We start from the raw sequence: 19,640 nt of genomic DNA, 5'->3' as shown, positions 1-19,640 counted from the left end.
GTCGCAAGTGAGCCAAGGCCCTATATACGGACGGACTCCTCCTGGTTGCAGACGAGCCAAGCCCCTAAACAGGCTGGCTCTGGTGGCGGTGCCACTGGTGTAACTATTTACACTGCGAGAGTTTGTGGCTATAGCAAGTTCATAGCCTTAAAGTTTATTTCTCACAATAGTTTTTGTGGGCACATGCTTAAACAATAACGTTGCAAACTTTTCAACTTGTCAAACTGGTCAAACTTTCGGTACTTCTTTCTTTACTTTACTCCTCGGTACCAGGGCTTTGGCCTATTGGGCTACGGCACCTGCTGTTTTCTTGCTCCTTGTCATCCTCTGAGGTAGTTTCATCTGTAGGCTCTTTGTCTTTTCTTTCTAGATCTTCATCTGTTTCCTTTTCTGCATCTGTTTCTTTATCTCTGTCTTTTCTTTCTTCTTTGGGACATGGTGCTACGTCTAAGGCATAGTAGCCCCTTTCTCCTTGATGCAAGGTGAACTGTACTGCGTCTCCAATTTTCAAATTTCTGCCTGAATGTCCTCTGGGTAGGTGGGCTTGAACATCTCTCCGATTCACAAATATGCCCTCTTTTATTCCTCTTGCTACAATAAAGCCGTATCCGCTTTTCAAATTGAAGTCCTCCACAACTCCTCTGCAAAGGGGTCCTCTGACCTGGGCTTTGGATCTTCTCAGGGCTCGTTTTTCTTGCAGGTCTCTGGCTGTGACTTCTCTCTGCTCTGGAGACTGTGGTGTTGGAGGATACTTTGCTCTGCTGCGCCGTGTCTTGCGGGCTGGGTTCATGCCTGCAGGCTCCCAGGTGAGGTCTTTGGGCTGATCTTCGTCAGCAGACGGGGTTAGGTCTTCCTCATCCCAGCGAGAATAGGGCAGCATCTCTGGCTCTGGGTATGGGTCCACTGCTGGTGGCACTGGAGTCAGCTCCTCAGCTTCCTGGCCTCCTCTCCCCCTTAGTTCTTCGCTGCACTCCGGTTGTGGCAGCGCTGGGGCTGAGTGGTCCTCAGCTGGTCCGGGCGGTGGACTCTCTGGCGCGGCTGCAGGAGTTGCCTGAATCTCCTTGGGGGTGCGCGGAGGGCGCAGGTATTGATCCACCAACCACTGCGGAAACCTGGCCTCCATATTGGCCTTCAGCTGCCAGTATGTGGAGTTCTCTCCCAGCATGGGCTTCTTATCAGGGACCCCCGTGGACTGGGGAGCAGTGTCTGCTCTGGCCTTGCAGGCCGGGGTAAATGATGAGGCAATCTCTTCTTGGCGGGCCGCGCCTGTCATGGCGGCGGCCTGGTCTTGGCGGGCCGGGCCTGGCGTGGCGGCGGCCTGGTCTTGGCGGGCCGCGCCTGGCATGGCGGCGGCCTGGATCAGTGTCGCTGTTGCAGGGGGCTCTGTGCAGGCTGGGCTGGACGTCGCTGCAGCGATCGGAGCTTGGCGGGCCGCACCTGGCGGGGCTGCGGCCTGGTTCAGCATCTCACTTGCGGCGCGGACGAGCGTCGCTGCTGCGGTGGGGTCTTGGCGGACTGGGCTCAGCAGGGTGGCAGCCTGGGTCAGCGTCACACCTGCGGCACGGATCAGTATCGCAGTGGTAGTCGGACCTTTGCGGGCCAGGCGGGGCATGGCTGCGGCGGCCTGGATTTGGCGGGCCGCATCTAGCGTGGCTGCGGCCTGGTTCGGTGGCGCCGCGCCGGGCGCCTCTTCTGGGACCGCAGGCGTGGCAGCAGGGGTCGGGGCACTTGCGCTGGCCGGGGCATCACTCGACTCACCCATCGGTGGCAGCATCGGGGTCTGCGTCGTCGCCGCTCGGTCTGGCATGCGTCGCGCGGCTCCCTCCTCGTAGGTCCGCACCGCCGCAGCCATCTCCAGGAGCTCCGTGCGTTCTTCCCTGAGCTGTCGCACAATCCTGGCCTCCAGCTGGTCGCAGAAGATGGCAAGCTCCCGGCACCACCAGGCAGCAGAGCCTGGCTCTGGGTATCCACGTCTGGACTCCATTTCCTCTAGCACGCTACTGGCTTCTTCTCTGCTCCGCCGTCTCTGGACGCTTCCGCTTTCTTTATCAGCGAGGTCAGGACTCCGCAGGGGATCTCTGGGTAGCCACACCTCTTCGTGGGCGGTAACTTCTTCCAGCGCGGGCTGCTGTGGTTTTTCAGCGCGCTTTTCATGGTGGCAATATGGCGGCGCTTCCAATTTTTCAAGCGGACCGCCCAGGCACATGGTCACCTGTCTGAACAGGTCTAGTCCTTATCCTGTTCGTGACGCCAGATGTGAAGCCCCTCAGGTGTAGTGTCAGTGTCGGTGCATTACCTTCAGGGACTCCACGTTGCTGGATCTCCGTCACTGGTAGGAAATCTTCTTGTTTGATCGTGACGCCACTCTCAGTATTGCGGTCAGTGGGGACCGCCACTGCAGGTTAGGGGACGCCTGGGGCTGATGGTGGGTGCAGTCGGATGTAGTAGCCTCCTGAGAGTGAGGCAAGCCCCAGAGCCCTGTGTAGGTTTGCAGTACCACAAGTCGCAGAATAACCACACAGGCAGGAATGTCTTTCAAGGGCTTTACTCACATTTGATGGCAGGGTGAGTAGCCCGGGCGTAGCTGGGATGAACCAGGTGGGAACCAGGTATCCTTCAGGCTGACTCTATGAGGGTGACTACTGACTCGCCTTCCTTAGCCCTTGGTGGTTTGGGGTGACCCCGACTTTTAGTCCCTATGGGGGTCACCCAGGGAAGATGCTGCAGCCTCTCTCCCCCTTTGGTTTGCCGTTTGCTTGTTCCCCGGACCAGGCCACTCCAGCTGCTTGCCTCCTGTGACCTATGGGCCCTCACTGCGGTTACGTGGCTGCGGCTTTTGTGGTGTTGTGGCGTGGGCTTTGAGAGCCCCACACCGGCAGGTTTAGCAGGGAAAGGTGGATCTATCCTTGCTTCGGGATCTGCCGCCCGGTTGGGCCTGGTGCTCTCTAGCAGTCTCCTTACTTCCCACTCCGTTGCACTCCCTAGCTGAAGCTGGCTTTCAGGTAGCACTCCTAGTTGACCGTTCTCCCCCGTCTGTAGCCACTGCGCGGACGCTGTCAGATTGCACAGCTCCAGGGATCTGCTCCTCACTTGAGCTCCCTGGACTCTACACTGAACTGGCTCACTGCCCCTCCTCTCCTGTTCTTGCCTACGCCACCTAGCAACCAGACTCTCCACCACACCCCCTGAGAGGAGATGGAGGCTCTACCCCCTCCACTATTCCAGTGAAGGTGAAGGCTTGCCCCCTCCTGGGATCCCCAGGGGTCCTCTCATGGGTACATGTGTGAGACCTGGTCACTATGCGCCTGTGTTCCACACCCCAGTCAGCCTTCTGGATTACCTGTATTGTACTGTCCCCAGCATGGGTGCAGTACTCAGTGGTGCCTGACCAGGTCAGGGGCGCCACATATGCACCTGCTTTGTCTACAGTAAATTCTTCTGCAGTTTTTGCATTGCAAGTCCACACATCAGAGACGGCTCTATCTGCTGTGTTATTGCAGCTGCAGGGGGAGAATGCATTTTCTTGAGCTACTTCTCAAAGCTTCTCTCAGCTGTTGAGGTGTGTGCAAGACATTTGGTCGGTGTGTACTTCATTGTGAAGGCAACACAACACATTGTTGGATTTAACCGAATTACTTGGCAAACTCCACATTCCACACTAAAGCATCTCTATGAGAAAAATATTGCAGGAGTGTCCGATCAGAGATTTGCCCATTGGTTATTGTCGTTATCTCCAACTCCAAATCATATTGAGGTGGATTATAAGGCCAAATATGTTTTTCTTCAATTGATCCAGTATGAAGGACAAACTCATGATTGTCTACAAACTTTTCAGGAACCTACTTCGTCACTCTTCAGACGTCAGTCAGACAGAGCAGATAAACACATTGTTGTAGATGGTTTCAGATTCTATTTAGACAGACAATATTACTCAGGATATGCCATTTTTTATCCCAAATGAGGAAAGGTGGTAAAGTACAAATTACCAAATCATTTTTGAGCTTAAAGGGCAGAGCTAGAAGCGGTAAAAATCGTTTTACAGCTAAATGAAGCTGATGATCGGTGTCCCATTGTAATCTACAGTGACAGCTCGTATGTCGTCATATCTTTGACAGACTATTTGCCTGTTTGGGAAAAAAAGAGGTTATGTAGATTCTTCCGACAAGACCCAAGTACACAGTGACACGCTAAAAACAATTTTTGAGATAGCATCCAAACAGCCTAATGGTTTTGCTATAGTCAAAGTCACTGTTCACAAAAAATCTGATAATGAGTTATCTGTAGGAAATGCAGATGCTCTAGCCAAAGAAGCCACCCTGACAGTAGAAGAAATGTTTGAACCTGAACCTCTTGAGATTTCAAATAGTTCAGAGAACAAACACACAAATCTCATCTTTTCGGAAGAACAGAGAAAAGATCCATCTCTTCTGTCTTCCCAGGTTGATCCAAAACCTCCTTCTTTTTGTGAAAATGGTGTTTTGTATTACAATTCAAATGGAGAATTGCATCCTGTTGTACAAAGACATCTACATGTAAAATTCACGCGGTATAATCATGAAAGCTTGGGTCACTTGGGCCAACAAAAATTATTAGCCATTCTCGGAGTAATTTTGATGAAAAAGAATGGTAGAGACTGTGCAAAGTGTTTTTCAATCATATCCCATTTGTGACCAAATCAATCCAAGATCTAAAGGACAGAAGCCACCATTTCTATGAATTACACCTGCAGACTGTCCATGGTCCACACTACAAATTGACTACATTGGTCCTTCACCCTGAGATAAAAATGGTCTCAGGTACCTACTAGAAGACATCCCAGAAAAATTCTATAGAAATTCCAGGAAACATTTGCATGGGATATGGAACGAAATGTTCCATTGAATTACATGTCATACATGACACGGACATAATATTACATGCTAATACAGGACCTAACACTATATTTACACAATTACAAGGAGAATCTGTACAGAATAGTCCAGGTACATGGGAATGCTCTCGGTCAGATGTATTATACTGTAACATAGAGATAAGAGGTGAAGAACCCATTGTCTAGTCTGCCGATATTATAAATGATATGATTAGAAAAGATAAACTTGGGAGATCCACAATAGAAATTCTGGTAAACATACAGGTTTTTGGAAAAAGTAGATTCTCCATTACTTTCTATTACTGAAGGAGATGAAGATTGGGTAAAAACCTGGTATTTTCAGATAACCTGAGAACCCGTATGAGTTTAGCTATTTACAGTAACAAATAACAGAACTCCAGAGGTAAGGCTGGAATCACACTTGCGAGTCAAATTCTCATGCCAGAAAGTCGGACGATTTTAGTTCACCAGTGTGCTGTCAGTGTGCAATCAGTTTTTACCCTCAGGAGCTGCTTTTCATGTACTGTTATGTACAGGAGCATTTACATTGTTCTCTGCTACATGCGTGAAATGTATTGAGAAAAACGCATGTCACTAGGATGGTCCGTGTGCCATCCTTTTCTTCTTCACGCACCCATAGACTTGCATTGAAGAGACTCGTGCGAGAAACTCACCAAACGCAGCATGCTGCGATTTTTTTTCTCAGTTCGATTTGGACTGAGAAAAAAATAGCAGATCAGAGCTGCCTCATTGATTAACATTGGTCCGAGTGCAATGCGAGAATTTTTCGCATTGCACTAGTGCGAGTTAATCACATGTGAAGCTGGCATAGCGATAATGTTCGATACGCCAGGAATCACAAAATATCTCTGCTGCGACGGGGGCGGGGACTATCGCGTGCGACATCGCTGCATCGGCTTGCAATGTCGCAACGTGCAAAGCCCGCCTTAGAGTTACACCACAGACTGGGCAATACAATATAATGTAAAAGTACCAAAATGACAGCCATATTTAGTGCTTACCTTGGATTCCTAAAGGCATGAATCCTATTTTGAATGGCCTTTTTAGCCTTCTCAGCCTTCTTGATTTTTGATGCTTCTGAAATATATACCAAACCGATTGATTAGAAATCTCATGCAAATATCAGATTTACACATCAGCATAGGAGCAAACTCCAGCTTTCACCATTGGAAGAAGCAGAACCTATTACACATTATATGAATAAAAGTATTGTGCTGCCCACACATTACATCCGAAGGAGCTTTTATGACATCCCATTCTAAATCCATGGTCATTAATATGGAGTTGGTCTCACTTTGCAGATATTGCAGATTACACTCTTTTCGAAGGTTTTCTAAAGAATTTTGAGGTATTTTTACGCAGATTTTGTCTATTTATCAGGTCAACCACTGACGTTGATTGAGAGGACCTGGTTTGTAATCTCTAGTTCAGGCCAAAAGGAGTCTGATGGTGCTGAGGTTAGGACTCTGAGAGCCAGTCACGTTATTTCACACCAAACCAGGTCAGTTTTGCCCTTCATAAAATGACTTGTGACAACATATTACAGGACCATGCTAAATTCTGTAAGCTCTTTAGAATTTGTTATTCTTTCACAAATATTTGCAGAGCAAACTGCATATTTAGGGGCTAGACTTTCTATACCTGTGGTAATGAGACCATATGAATAACCTGAATGCAATGATTTAGAGGTGAGCATCAATACTTGTGTATAACACATTGCTTTGACTAAAGCAGGCTTTACACGCAACAACATCGCTAACAAGATGTCGTTGGGGTCTCGGAATTCGTGACGCACATCCGGCCTCGTTAGAGTGTGAAACGCACGAACGACCGTTAACGATCAAAATTAATTACCTAATCGTTGATCGTTGACACGTCGTTCTAATCCCAATTATCGTTACTGTTGCAGGACGCAGGTTGTTCGTCGTTCCTGCGACAGCATACATCGCTATGTGTGACACCGCAGGAATGAGGAACATCACCGTACCTGCGGCCGCCGGCAATGAGGAAGGAAGGAGGTGGGTGGGATGTTACGGCCGCTCATCTCCGCCCCTCCGCTTCTATTGGGCGGCCGCTTAGTGACGCTGCACGAACCGCCCCCCCTTAGAAAGGTCGTCGCTAGGAAGGTAAGTATGTGTGACGGGTGTAAGCGATGTTGTGCGCCACGGGCAGCGATTTGCCCGTGACGCACAACAGACGGGGGCAGGTGCTTTCACCAGCGACATCGCTGGCGATGTCGCTGTGTCTAAAGCCCGCTTTACACTATATGGATAGGTCACTTGTGGCGTAACAATCGCTGAGTTGAAGGTTGCAATGAGGCAGAAATAGAGCTTTTATCCAGGATATTGTCATTTAGTTTTTCTCTCCTATTGGGAGCCATAACCTTTTAATATTAGCCGCAAGTGGGCTTGTTATTTTTTCACAACACCATTTATTTTACCAAATAAGTAGAAATTGTGGTTAAAAAAAAGCAGCAATTTCATTTTAATTATTTTACTTTTTGTAATAGCATTGGTCACTTTGTGGCAATTTGTTAACTTTTCATAAGGGTCATGATTATGGGATGTAATAATGTATATAGATTTATTTTTTTAATTTACTATTAAAAAAAATAAAAACAATTTGGCTTCTGTCGACATATTATGAAAGGCATGGGTTTTTTTTGTTTTTTTTTAAAGTGGGCACCGAGGCAAAGTGTGATTATATTAATAGTGAGCCGATATAGCAGACAAATGCCTTGACATCCATCCTGACTGTTATATAGGTAAATAAGGCAATCCCAGGAATGATTTATAATGTGTATTTTATTTCATTCAATGTGCAAAAAAACGTTTTCGGTCCTACATGGACCTTCCTCAGTCGCACATTGGCAGAGTGAATTGTCGACATGGGATGACAGGCGTGGTATCCACCACTGCTTGGGGGCCGCCATGCATGTAAGACCGAAAACTCTTTTTTGCACATTGAATGAAATAAAATACACATTATAATCATTCCCGGTAGTGCCTCTATATAAACGTATGGCCTTGGAACCTAAAGTGCACCCCGACTTCCATAAATATCTGCACGTGGGAAGTGCCATTTATCTCTTTCTATATCCATCCTGACTGTGGCCAATATTAATCAGTAAAACCAGGCACTCCAATTGAAAAAATCAGATAATATTTATTTTATATTTTCAATCCAGTTGTGAAGACGTTTCGGTCAATTTATTGACCTTCTTCAATTCATGTGCTGGAGACAATATTAGGCACATACCTCTGGAGGGCATGAACCTGTCAGTAAGCACAAATGCAGCATGGACCTCACTTTACACTTGTTTCTGATCACATCAGTTTCACCACTTCATGAATCAGGAGCGTCTGACTCTTCATGCCTCCTAATTAGACCAGTGTGAACGCCATTCTCAATGAATATGGACCAAAGTAACTTAAAGTGTGCCTCTAGTTCCAAAAGGAAAACCGTTCCAGTGCAAGAGTTTTCTATATAATTCTATATAATTGATTTTCTATGAAACTAGATTTTGCTATTCGCTCAGACTACACAAACCCGCACTAATGTAAGCAATGTCCTGTCTTTAAGGCTATGGTCCTCAGTGTGAGAATGAGTGCTCTAATGACCCTCATTTCTGAAATAAAGGCTATACCCTAGTAGCGTATTGAGGACTCGGCCTAGTTTAGAGCAGCCCCAGCGATCCATGCTCTGGGATTACAGCAACATCTTCAAATAGACTGATTCAGAAAATCAAGTATACTACAAAGTTTTGCTTTATTACTGTTTTTTCTGTACAAAGTTATGGTTCACTTCAAAGGGAACTATAAAACAGGATTTACATTAATTCCCAACATCCCCATTGTTTTGGCAAACTTTCTTGTGATGTCACTAATTGTCACTTAATAGTGTCTTACAGCTCATGCTATTGACTATGACTAGTCCAAAAGGCGAGAGCTCAGCGCCCGGCAATCTTGCTTATTCTGTATAAATCAGGCTCACAGTTGTGTGATTGACCCCTCTCTACTGCCGGCTCCATCTCCTGTCTCTGCTCTAAATCCCTCTCATGCGCGATATGAACTGTGCCACTAACGTTGGCCACAAGCCGTGATCTCCTGCTTATATGTTGGTATTCTCGGCTTCACGTTGCAAACACCTGGCTATTCTCACAGCACTTCCCATGAGCCGGGTTAATGTTTTCCATGTAGTTTGAAACCATCACTTATATTTGTTTATATCTATAAGAGCTGGAAAATCCACAGAAAACAGCAGGCAGCAGTAGTCAATTATCAGTATTACCAATATTTCCCCATGCAACACTTCACAGAAACACTGCTCAAGTTCTCAACACTGCAGAAGCAATGGGATGCTTCCTTTTATACAGCGAAAATAAAAAACTTTATTGATAGAAAACAGGGAACCTGTAACGCTATTAACCTTTAAATCTAGGGTTAATCTGTAGGTCAATTTTTTCCCAACATTAGACGTACTGGTATGTCCTATTTTGCAGTGCGTTCTCGCAAATAACCCTGACATGTATCAACAGCTCACTGAGTGGCAGGGGCATGCTGGGTTGTCAGTATGGTTTATTGATAACGCAGCTGCCCAATCAGGGATTATCCTCATGCTATTCAGGAATGCCCAGCACCGAATCAGGCTGGGCCTGTTCAGCTTCCTCCAGCTCTTCCCTTTCGGTGTGATTGCCTGGCTATTTAGCTGGTTGGCTGTGGTCAGACCATTGCTAGTCAGAGCTTTGCATGCCTTGGTTTGGAGCGCCGAACCTGCCGATCGAATAGGCGATCCTAGCTAATCCAATCGTGAATCCTAGCCAAACCCATTAAATTCAATGGGAGGCAAAAGTGATATGTTGTAAAATGGCGTAGAGGGGCTGTAAAAGAGAGAAAATTAAAAAGGGTTAAAACAGTAACTGAGTTTCCCCGCAACTGCAGCACTCCTTCCAGGTCCGCTCATATATATTCACTGCTTTCCCCTTAGACCGGCATCTGATTGGCTGCCATTGGACAACGCCCCCACAAATGCTGAGTGTGTGTCCTTATACTGGTGATAAATAAAAATGTCAAAGAGGTCCCCTCTGTATTGATTCCAGCACAGATAAAGCTACGGCTACAGGCTGCAGCCCCAGCCGTGCACTTATTGTAGCTGTGTATCAAAAGAAGAGGAACCGCATTTGGCTTTTTTAATTACTTGAATAAGTTTTGAAAAATGGATTGAGGTCCCCTCAATTTTGATACCCAGCCATAAAAAAGCCCGATAGCTGGGGGGCTGATATTCTCAGACTGGGGAGACCCATGCGTATTGGGCCACCCCAGCCTAAAAATAGCAGCCTGCAGCCGCCCAATATTGACGCATCCATTAGATGCGACGATCCCGGCACTTTAACCGGCTCATCCTGATTTCCCCAGTGTGGTGGCAATCGGGGTAATAAGGGGTTAATGACAGTTGTGAGCTGCTACTTAAGCCCAGGATTAGTCATGGGTAGGTGTCTCTAAAAGCTTCCCACCACTAATCCTACAAATAAAAAGAAATAAAACACAAAGAAAAATCCGATTGAAAAAAAAATAAAAAAACTCTTTAACCAATTTATTAACCCTCAAAACAATTAGGTTCGACATAATCCACACTATGAGGCCCCACAACGATTCCAGCTCTGCTTCATCTGAAGGCAAAGTGCGCAGCCAAAGAACAATGACCGCTTGCTGTGACCTTCACGCAGAGAATGAATGAGTCCTACGATGAGCGGTGACGTCACTCAGGCTATTTGCAGTCACAGCTGGAGGTTCTCAAGAATGCAGAAAATAAAAAAAAACGGAAGTGAGGCAGTGGCAGGGTTTTTAAGTGCACGTGTGCGCTCAGAAGAAGGGATGCCGTTAGTATCGATTACCTCGTGGGCTGGAGAGGAACGGTCTGATGACCAGTCCAGCTGAGGTAGTGAGTGAATTTATTTTGTTAAGTGGATTAGATGGGTTAAGTGACACTGGAGATTAACAGGTCTATTATCCTGTAATATAAACTATATATGAGTGTCGTGAGTGGGGAGGGCGCTCTGCGCTCACTAACGCTCGGGTCCGGCGCTGCTGCTGCTGCTCGGTGGCTCGAGCGGTGGGCCGGATCCGGGGCCTCGAGCGGCGCTCCTCGCCCGTGAGTGAAAGGGGTGGCTTGGTTTGGGGATTTAGTCCGTGACGCCACCCACGGTTGTGGTGAGGTTGGGGCACCACCGCTGCTCTGGACGGGGATTCCGGGAGCGATCACAGGGAGCAGCTGAGATGTTTTTCTCCCCTCCGTGGGTAGGGGGTTTTAGTGGTCCCGGGGCCCGGTGATGGGGACTGTAAGGTGGATGGCGGGGTTTGGTGAGGTGCAGGGTCGCGGGGGCAGGGCAGTGCCAGACGGCACGGTGGTACTCACTCAGCCAATAACGCAGACGGAGTCTCTGGTAAAACAAACGGCTGGATGGACGGGTCCCGCAGCCGGCCGCGGTGGTCACTCCCGGTAGGTTGGCGGTGACTGCCTCTCCCTGCACCTGTGATATGTTTTCGGCTCTGATGGCTTCCCACCGGTAACCCGCTCCCCAACGGTGTATTTGCCAGAGGAGCCCCTTTTTGCCCGCAGGCTCTAGCCCTGGGAACTCTAGCTGTGGCGGTAGCTGTATTTCCCTTCACGGTTGAGCGGTTGCCTTCAGTCGGGTCTTTGCTGCTGAGAAACCCCGGAAGTTCCCGTCGCTGACGGATTTGACTGGTTTAACGGCGACTCTAAGCCTGGTCGGGGTCCGTAGGCCCTGCCGAATGGTGCTGGCTTCTCTTTGCTCCCCGGTTCGGTACCGGCGGGCCACCGCCCATCCCCGGTCCTTACGATTATGCGTCAATTGGCCTCTCCTGCAGACTGTCACCACCGTCTGCCAACCTTGCTCTTGGGTGCCCGGGCCACGTACCCGGACACTGTCAGTCTGCTCTCGCTCCTCCACTACCACTTCTCGCTCCTCCACTCTCCCTAACTGTACTGAACTCTGTTCTGACTTCTTTTCCCGACTCCAGGACTGTGAACTCCTCAGTGGGTGGGGACAACCGCCTGGCTCCACCCCACCTGGTGTGGACATCAGCCCCTGGAGGGAGGCAACAAAGATTTGTGTGTGACTGATGTGCCTATCTCGGGGTGTGGGGTGTGTTGTTGCAGTACCTGTGACGACCTGGCTTGTCCAGGGCGCCATATTCCCCCTTGGTTAAACGCAGACCGTCCGAGGGCTGCCCGTCCATCACCGGTTTTATTTATTTATTTTTTTCTGAAAAAGGTAAAAAACATAAACATTAAAACAAGCACTTTTATCAATCTTCCCTTAACGGGAGGCACTTTCTTAACGTTACTAACGGTAGTCAACTTTATCAATGGTAATGGCTTCCGCTCTCTCTCGCCCAAGCAACCTGGCCCTGATGCTGCCCCTAAGAAGTGGGCAGCACCCCTTGGCCCAGTCCATCACCAAGCTGCCCGAGCGGGTATGGTCTCTTTCAGAGGACCCACGTCCATGGGGGACCCCTGACCCACGGAGGATGGCCACCGGTCCAGGTGGTGGCCAGGCCACAGGCTACTCCACTGCGGGCCCTTCCTCCAATCTGCCTCTCCGGAGGCAGTAACGGATGTATGCCAACATTTATTTACATGCCACAAGTTTGTGGTTGCCCTGCAAGTTCTCGGGCGTGTCCGTAAGCAGTTCCTTACACAAACGGTGCAGACAGTCCCTACGGGGACTAGTTGCCGGCAACGGCCGGTTCAATCACGGTTGCAAATCAGATAACATCTTCGGTTGATTTATTTTCTTATCATTCGGTTACTTAACGGTACTGGTGGTCCCAACGGGGACAACTTGCAGTGGAGGACCGCTGCCATCACTTCAGGTCCACCCCACCGACCGGGGGAGGGGGCTGGGGTGGTGCTTGAGGCCCCTGGCCTCCTCTCAGCTTAGCGTCCAGGGCAAACCAGCCCCTCTCCCCGCAGTGCTGGGTATAGGTGACGAGGTCACCGAGGAGCAGGTTGCGGCCCGGGTGGTCCTCCGGCAGGTGGTCATTCACGTCCCTTCGGGCCACAAAAACTTTGGCCTCCAGGCCCGGCTCAAAGATGAAGCCGTATCCCCTACGGACATCGAATCTCCTCACTTGCCCCTCATATCTCGGGCCCCGTACTCGGAAGGTGGCTCTGCGGAGACTCTCCTTCTCCTGGATGGTGCGGGCCACCAGCTCCGCTTTCCTCTTCTCCCTCTCCGCAATCTCTCGGCCCAGTGGGTTCGGTTCCCTGTCCCAGTAAGGGGCTGCTGCGGGCCCCTGCGCGCGGGTCGGGCCCCGCGAGACTTCCTTTACGCTGCCCATTACTGGCATTCTGGGTGGAAGGTCCCGCGGTGTCATGGCCTGGGGTGCTGCCTCGCAGCGATGACTCGGCGCAGCCTCAGCCGAGGCGTGGGGGATGGGTACAGGGTTCCTCTCCCGCTTGACCTCCGCCTCTTCCTGCACGGGGCGAGCTGCCGGAGTCAGCACGGGACCAGGCACGGTCACCACATGTGCCTCCAGTAGTTCTCCGCTGACGGGCTCGGTCTTCGGCAGCTTCCATGGAAGCGGTTCAGGGCGGCCACAGGCCTCGGCTGCAGATCGGTCCACTTGGGCGGATAGGCAGGGTACCGCTACCGATTGCGGTGGTAGTGGGCCGAGTGGCGGGGCAGTAGCAGCCAACACGGGCAGCGGGGGAGGCAGCAGGGCGAGCGGGCACAGACCGGGCCCCTCAGCCGCGACGACCGACCCGGTAGGGATACAGGGGCGTGGGTCGCTTACCCGCTCCTCCAAAACTTCCTCCACCTCGCGTCTCCGTATGGCCGCCACCACATCCGCCATGTCGGCCTCCCACTCCTCCAAGAGGAGTTGCACTCGGATCTGCAGACGGCTATGTAGCTGGGCGGTCCGGACCTCCACCCACGCCGTGGTGCCGGGCGCGGGGGCTACGGTGTTGCTGGTCGGACTGTGCATCGTTGCAGCGGCCTTTTCGAGGAACCAAAGATGGCCGCAGAGTCCTGGCGTCCCTGCTTTTATAGCCGCGGCTTACATGCGGCCAGACGCCATCCGTCCCCCCTTGGTTTCTTTCCGGCACCTCCTCTTCAGGGGCGGAGCTTTGGCTTTCGCGCCTCCACTGCTCGGGAAGACGCCCGAGCGGGGAACTTTTCGCGCCCAAGATGGCGGCTTCTGAAAATTTTCGGCCAGACACCTCTGGCGGGACACAAGGCGCACTTCTACCAGGCGGTAGAACGGTAAGATCCTGTTCGTGACGCCAAGTTGTCGCGGGCGGGGAGGGCGCGCTGCGCTCATTAACGCTCGGGTCCGGCTCTGCTGCTGCTGCTGCTCGGTGGCTCGAGCGGTGGGCCGGATCCGGGGCCTCGAGCGGCGCTCCTCGCCCGTGAATGAAAGGGGTGGCTTGGTTTGGGGATTTAGTCCGTGACGCCACCCACGGTTGTGGTGAGGTTGGGACACCACCGCTGCTCTGGACGGGGATCCCGGGAGCGATGACAGGGAGCAGCTGAGATGTTTTTCTCCCCTCCATGGGTAGGGGGTTTTAGTGGTCCCGGGGCCCGGTGATGGGGACTGTAAGGTGGATGGCGGGGTTTGGTGAGGTGTAGGGTCGCGGGGGCAGCGCAGTGCCAGACGGCATGGTGGTACTCACTCAGCCAATAACGCAGACTGAGTCTCTGGTAAAACAAACGGCTGGATGGACGGGTCCCGCAGCCAGCCGCTGTGGTCACTCCCGGTAGGTTGGCGGTAACTGCCTCTCCCTGCACCTGTGATATGTTTTCGGCTCTGATGGCTTCCCACCGGTAACCCGCTCCCCAGCGGTGTATTTGCCAGAGGAGCCCCTTTTTGCCCGCAGGCTCTGGCCCTGGGAACTCTAGCTGTGGCGGTAGCTGTATTTCCATTCACGGTTGAGCGGTTGCCTTCAGTCGGATCTTTGCTGCTGAGAAACCCCGGAGGTTCCCGTCGCTGACGGATTTGACCGTTTTTTAACGGCGACTCCAAGCCTGGTCAGGGTCCGTAGGCCCTGCCGAATGGTGCTGGCTTCTCTTCACTCCCCGGTTCGGTACCGGCGGGCCACCACCCGTCCCCGGTCCTTACGGTTGTGCGTCAATTGGCCTCTCCTGCAGACGGTCACCACCGTCTGCCAACCTTGCTCTTGGGTGCCCGGGCCACGTACCCGGACACGGTCTGTCTGCTCTCGCTCCTCCACTCTCCCTAACTGCACTGAACTCTGTTCTGACTTCCTTTCCTGCCTGCAGGACTGTGAACTCCTCAGTGGGTGGGGACAACCGCCTGGCTCCACCCCACCTGGTGTGGACATCAGCCCCTGGAGGGAGGCAACAAAGATTTGTGTGTGACTGATGTGCCTATCTCGGGGTGTGGGGTGTGTTGTTGCAGTACCTGTGACGACCTGGCTTGATCAGGGCGCCACATGAGGAGGTGATGGGTCAGAGGATTACATTAATCTGGGGCTAGATCTGGATATACTGTGATTTATCTGGCCAGTATTGTCCTTTTGGCACATGTCTGATAGGGATCTATGCATACTCTTTTTTTTCTTAGATCCTAATATGGAGAGTCGTCATTAGCACACCCATGGACATCAATGTTTGGACATCAATCTCACTGGATTGCTTCATCTAAGATTGGCCTCCTGATGAACTCTAGCCATGGAAAGGGGGAAACGCGTCAAGGCAGAGGCAAAAAATAGATTTAAAATCTCAAATGGGACGATATTCATATGCAGTAAGTTGCGTTGGACAGAGCTTAGGTGTTTATACCTCATGGATACTAATGAGCACCAGAGAGCTACTAGCATCAATCGCCTGAGATTTTGGATCCCCATGGATTAGTATGATGGAGTTTTTGTATGGAAATATATTAGAAAGCTGAGAGATATCGCAACATGGACTTAAAAGTGGCATATAATTCTCTCTCTCTCTCCCAGGATCAAACCCATTTACTAATTTCAAACCCCTGAGTAAACCATGCCACATACCACAGAAACAAATAGTGTGGATATTTTCACACAACTGGTGAGAAACTAAGGGAAATGGGTAAGACAAAAGGAAATAGAACAAGGTTACTGTTACGGGGGGCTGTCTGATAATAACCTAAAGGAGTATCAGACAGTCAGGGTCCACCGTGCAAAGACTCTGCTGCAGACTATGGCAGAGTGCAATACTTCTGTTAACTCACAGAAGGATATAATAAGTAAGTAAAGCAATTCCTCCCTTACTTGGAGGGTGTGTGGAATGATCTCTGTTAATAATCACAGAGACAAAGGCAATGTGTGCGAAATGGCACCTACCTAGGTCCGCTCTTCTAGTGATGCAAAAGAGACGAACAGCAGCGTAAGCCGCACAAAGCTCCTACCTGCGTTCGCTCCACTAGTGTGCGAGGACACGAACCACTAGATATGGCACCTGCCTAGGTCCGCTCTTCTAGTGGTGCAAAAGAGACGAACAGCAGCGTAAGCCGCACAAAGCTCCTACCTCTGTTCGCTCCCCTAGTGTGCGAGGATACGAACAACTGCCAGACGCAGTATAAGGAACGTTACCCTAGCGGCAACGTCCACCTATGAGTCGAACCACAAGGCCCAGCCAGACCATGTGCCTCAGGCACCTGCCTATGTCCGCTCCCCTAAGAGGTAAGGATACGGACAGCAGCCGAAGCTGTAAGGTATAAGAACGCTACCCTGCCGGTAGCGCTCACCTAGCATAGACAGAGGAATGCCTAGAGGAACGCGCACAGAGCGTCTACTCTTATGCATGAACCAAGAGGACTGAGCGCCATGCGGCGTGTGTCAGGGTCTTATATAGACTCTGTGCCTCATCCAAGATGGAGGACACCAGAGCCAATCCGCTGCCAGAACGACAGGAGTGACGTCATGCTGGCCTATCACCGAGCAAGGCATCACAAGCACATGACCAGCGACCAATCGGCATAGAAGGTGTCAGAGACATGTGACCTCGTGTCAGCGATGATGTCACCCGCACATGTGCAATGGCTCCAAGATAGGACTTAGTCTCCGGCGCTCGCACATGTGCAGTAGCAAGAAATCTGGACTTAGTCTCCAGCGCTCGCACATGTGCAGTAGCAAGAAATCTGGACTTAGTCTCCAGCACTCGCACATGTGCAGTAGCAAGAAATCTGGACAGTCTCCAGTGTTCTCAGCAACCGTAACAGTACCTCCCCCTCAAGGGCCCCCCTCCCGGCGACGCAGGTAATCGGCAACTAAGTCGGGAGCATGGACAGCCTCCTCAGGCTCCCAAGAGCGATGTTCCGGGCCGTAACCCTCCCAATCTATCAAGAAGAACCTGCGCCCTCTAACCATCTTAGTACCAACTATGGCTCGTACCTCATAGCTAGAGCGAGAGGAATCAGAGGCAGGAGAGTGCACTTCACGAGCGTGAGGTAAAATAGCCGGCTTTAGCAGTGAGACATGGAATTTGTCATGAATCCTAAGATGGACGGGTAACTTCAATTGGTAGACTACAGGATTTACATGTCGAAGAACCTCATAAGGACCCAGGAAACGAGGAGCAAATTTGACAGAGCTCACTCTAAGTCTCACGTGTTTTGCAGAGAGCCACACAAAGTCCCCTGGAGAAAAGACAGGAGCCGGGCGACGAAACCGATCGGACACCGTCTTCATACGGTCCTTAGCTGCTTGGATCGACTCTCGAGTCCGATCCCAAACCTCTCTGGCATTAGTTGCCCAGTCGGCCACAAGAGGAGGGGGTGCAGCAGCGGGAAACGGTACCGGTACCCTAGGGTGTTGCCCATTATTGAGTACGAACGGTGTCTGCCCAGTGGCCTCAGCCAGCGAATTGTTAAGGGCAAATTCTGCCCAGGGTAGGAGGGAGGACCAGTTATCGTGGTTCTCAGCAACAAAGTGTCGAAGGTATATAATCATAGATTGATTGGTACGCTCAACCAAACCATTGGTCTCCGGATGGTATGCCGAAGAGAGATTCAACTCAATTTGCAGAAGGCTACAAAGATCTCGCCAGAAACGGGAAGTAAATTGCGGGCCTCTATCACAAATGATACGATCTGGCATCCCGTGAAGCCTAAAGACATGCTTGAGGAATAGTTTGGCTAGTACCCTGGAAGATGGGATTCTCGATAACGGTACGAGGGAGAAATGGTCCGTAATGACCCACACAAATCTATGTCCCTGTGAACATGGAAGATCACCCACAAAGTCCATGCCTACCACCTCCCATGGTCTATCTGGCACTGGTAAAGGATGCAAGAGCCCTGCCGGTCTCTGCCGTAATGGACGGTTGCGAGCACACGAGTAGCAGGAACCGACATATCTCTTGACGTGGCTGGCTAAGTGTGGCCACCAATACCACCTCTCCAGTAACTCTCGTGTCCGCCTAATACCAAAATGCCCACCCACCTTTGAGGTGTGGGCCCATGACAGTATATCATTCTGTTGATCAGGCAGAACAAAGGTCTTGCCCGGTGGGATTTGGTCTAACGTCACAGGGGAGAGCGTATGAAAAACCCTGGAGGGAAGGATAAGACGAGGTTCGTCAATCTCTTCCTGGGTAGAAAGCATAGAGCGAGACAGGGCGTCTGCCTTGTTATTCTTACTCCCAGACAGATAGTTGATGGAGAAGTGAAAGCGGGAGAAAAACAAGGACCAGCGGGCTTGGCGAGGATTCAGACGCTGAGCGGTTTGTAAGTACGTCAGATTCTTATGGTCTGTATAGACCTGGAAAGGATGTTTCGCTCCTTCCAGCAAGTGACGCCACTCCTCCAAGGCTAATCTCAAGGCGAGCAGTTCCCTATCCCCAATGGTATAGTTTCTCTCTGCCGGTGAAAAGGTTTTCGCAAAGAAGAAACACGGCCTTTTTCTACCTGCACCGTTCTTTTGATACAAGACCGCACCAGCACCCACTGAAGAGGCATCAACCTCTAAGAGGAAGGGCTTACTCTCATCGGGTCTTTGAAGAACGGGAGCAGTTGAAAAGTGTCTTTTTACTGCCTCAAAAGCCTGAGATGTCTCAGTAGACCAGGCTTTGGGATTAGCACCTTTCTTAGTCAAGGCCACCAAAGGGGCCACCAAAGTAGAAAAATGGGGTATGAACTGCCTGTAATAATTTATGAATCCTAAGAAGCGTTGCACCGCCTTCAAGGATGAGGTTCGGACCATTGCAGGACAGCAGAGAGCTTTGCAGGATCCATAGCCAGGCCCTCTTGTGAGATAATGTAACCCAAAAAAGGCAATGAGGACTGCTCGAATACACATTTCTCGAGTTTAGCAAACAATGAGTGCTCCCTTAAACGGGAAAGGACACGAACGACATCCTGACGATGAGTCTCCAGATCAGGAGAAAAAATCAGGATGTCGCCCAGATACACCACTACTGAGGATAACAGTAAATCCCTGAACACATCGTTTACGAAGTCCTGAAATACTGCGGGTGCATTACATAACCCAAAAGGCATGACGAGGTATTCATAGTGACCGTCTCGGGTGTTAAAAGCGGTCTTCCATTCGTCACCCTTTCGAATTCGTACCAAGTTATACGCACCCCGCAGATCCAACTTCGTAAAAACTTGAGCTCCTCTCAGTCTATCAAAGAGCTCCGAAATGAAAGGTAATGGGTATTTGTTCTTTATTGTGATTGCGTTGAGACCCCTGTAATCTATGCAGGGACGCAAATCACCCTCTTTCTTCCGAA

This window comes from Anomaloglossus baeobatrachus, chromosome 4 (assembly GCF_048569485.1).
Source record: "Anomaloglossus baeobatrachus isolate aAnoBae1 chromosome 4, aAnoBae1.hap1, whole genome shotgun sequence".
In the NCBI taxonomy this organism is placed as follows: domain Eukaryota; kingdom Metazoa; phylum Chordata; class Amphibia; order Anura; family Aromobatidae; genus Anomaloglossus; species Anomaloglossus baeobatrachus.
The sequence above is the reverse complement of the archived record's forward strand: the minus strand, read 5'-3'. Positions refer to the sequence as shown.